Source organism: Phalangium opilio, unplaced genomic scaffold, assembly GCF_054372755.1.
Source record: "Phalangium opilio isolate 3A_F unplaced genomic scaffold, DU_Popi_V2 ptg000505l_1, whole genome shotgun sequence".
Lineage (NCBI taxonomy): Eukaryota > Metazoa > Arthropoda > Arachnida > Opiliones > Phalangiidae > Phalangium > Phalangium opilio.
This window is the reverse complement of record NW_028324239.1, coordinates 2,070,633-2,073,037: the sequence shown is the minus strand read 5'-3', so window position 1 is coordinate 2,073,037 and position 2,405 is coordinate 2,070,633. Positions and strand designations below refer to the sequence as shown.

Sequence of the window (2,405 nt, the reverse complement as noted above, 5' to 3'; positions counted from 1 at the left end):
TTTTACGTTACATTTGAGATCCCATAACACCGCTACCGGGTGGGCTCGAACCACCAACCTATTGGTTAACAGCCGAACGCGCTAACCATTGAGCCACGGAAGCTCAGAAATTAAATGGTTGTCAGGTATTGTGGAAAAGTTATGACTTTTCACGCTACATCTGAGACCCCACAACACCTCTCGCGGGTGGGCTCGAACCACCAACCTTTCGGTTAACAGCTGAACGCGCTAAAAAATGCGCCACGGAAGCCCAAAAATTAAATGTTCGTCAGGTATTGTGGAAAAACTCTGACTTTTCACGTTACATTTGAGACCCCACAACACCTCTCCCGGGTGGGCTCGAACCACCAACCTTTCGGTTAACAGCTGAACGCGCTAACCATTGCGCCACGGAAATACAAAAATTAAATGTTCGTCAGGTATTGTGGAAAAACTCTGACTTTTTACGTTACATTTGAGATCCCATAACACCGCTCCCGGGTGGGCTCGAACCACCAACCTATTGGATAACAGCCGAACGCGCTAACCATTGAGCCACGGAAGCTCAGAAATTGAATGGTTGTCAGGTATTGTGGAAAAACTCTGACTTTTTACGTTACACTTGAGATCCCATAACACCGCTTCCGGGTGGGCTCGAACAATCAACCTTTCGGTTAACAGCTGAATGCGCTAACCATTGCGCCACGGAAGCCCAAAAATTGAATGTTCGTTAGGTATTGTGGAAAAACTCTGACTTTTTACGTTACATTTGAGATCCCATAACACCGCTCCCGTGTGGGCTCGTACCACCAACCTTTCGGTTAACAGCCGAACGCGCAATCCATTGCGCCACGGAAGCCCAAAAAATAAATGTTCGTTAGGTATTGTGGAAAAACTCTGACTTTTTACGTTACATTTAGATCCCATAACACCGCTCCCGTGTGGGCTCGAACCACCAACCTTTCGATTAACAGCCGAACGCGCTATCCATTGCGCCACGGAAGCCCGAAAAATAAATGTTCGTCAGGTATTGTGGAAAACTTTGCCTTTTTACGTTACATTTGAGACTTCACAATACCGCTCCCGGGTGGGCTCGAACCACCGACCTTTCGGTTAACAGCCGAACGCACTAACCATTGCGCCACGGAAGCCCAAAAATTAAATGTTCGTCAGGTATTGTGGAAAAACTCTGACTTTTACGTTACATTTGAGATCCCATAACACCGCTACCGGGTGGGCTCGAACCACCAATCTATTGGTTAACAGCCTAGCGCGCTAACCATTGAGCCACGGAAGCTCAGAAATTAAATGGTTGTCAGGTATTGTGGAAAAGTTATGACTTTTCACGCTACATCTGAGACCCCACAACACCTCTCCCGGGTGGGCTCGAACCACCAACCTTTCGGTTAACAGCTGAACGCGCTAAAAAATGCGCCACGGAAGCCCAAAAATTAAATGTTCGTCAGGTATTGTGGAAAAACTCTGACTTTTTACGTTACATTTGAGACCCCACAACACCTCTCTCGGGTGGGCTCGAACCACCAACCTTTCGGTTAACAGCTGAACGCGCTAACCATTGCGCCACGGAACCCCAAAAATTAAATGTTCGTCAGGTATTGTGGAAAAGATCTGACTTTTTACGTTACATTTGAGATCCCATAACACCGCTCCCGGGTGGGCTCGAACCACCAACCTATTGGATTACAGCCGAACGCGCTAACCATTGAGCCACGGAAGCTCAGAAATTGAATGGTTGTCAGGTATTGTGGAAAAACTCTGACTTTTTACGTTACACTTGAGATCCCATAACACCGCTTCCGGGTGGGCTCGAACCACCAATCTATTGGTTAACAGCCGAGCGCGCTAACCATTGAGCCACGGAAGCTCAGAAATTAAATGGTTGTCAGGTATTGTGGAAAAGTTATGACTTTTCACGCTACATCTGAGACCCCACAACACCTCTCCCGGGTGGGCTCGAACCACCAACCTTTCGGTTAACAGCTAAACGCGCTAAAAAATGCGTCACGGAAGCCCAAAAATTAAATGTTCGTCAGGTATTGTGGAAAAACTCTGACTTTTTACGTTACATTTGAGACCCCACAACACCTCTCCCGGGTGGGCTCGAACCACCAACCTATTGGATAACAGCCGAACGCGCTAACCATTGAGCCACGGAAGCTCAGAAATTGAATGGTTGTCAGGTATTGTGGAAAAACTCTGACTTTTTACGTTACACTTGAGATCCCATAACACCGCTTCCGGGTGGGCTCGAACAACCAACCTTTCGGTTAACAGCTGAATGCGCTAACCATTGCGCCACGGAAGCCCAAAAATTAAATGTTCGTTAGGTATTGTGGAAAAACTCTGACTTTTTACGTTACATTTGAGACCCCACAACACCTCTCCCGGGTGGGCTCGAACCACCA

At 47.3% G+C, this 2,405-nt stretch overlaps 1 non-coding gene across 1 annotated transcript; it reads right to left on the bottom strand.

Annotated features, from left to right (window-relative positions):
* Positions 1–1,644: 1,644 nt before the first annotated feature.
* TRNAY-GUA (transfer RNA tyrosine (anticodon GUA)) lies at positions 1,645–1,717 on the bottom strand. Its single transcript has one exon. It is a non-coding gene; the product is annotated as a tRNA-Tyr (tRNA).
* Positions 1,718–2,405: the final 688 nt, after the last annotated feature.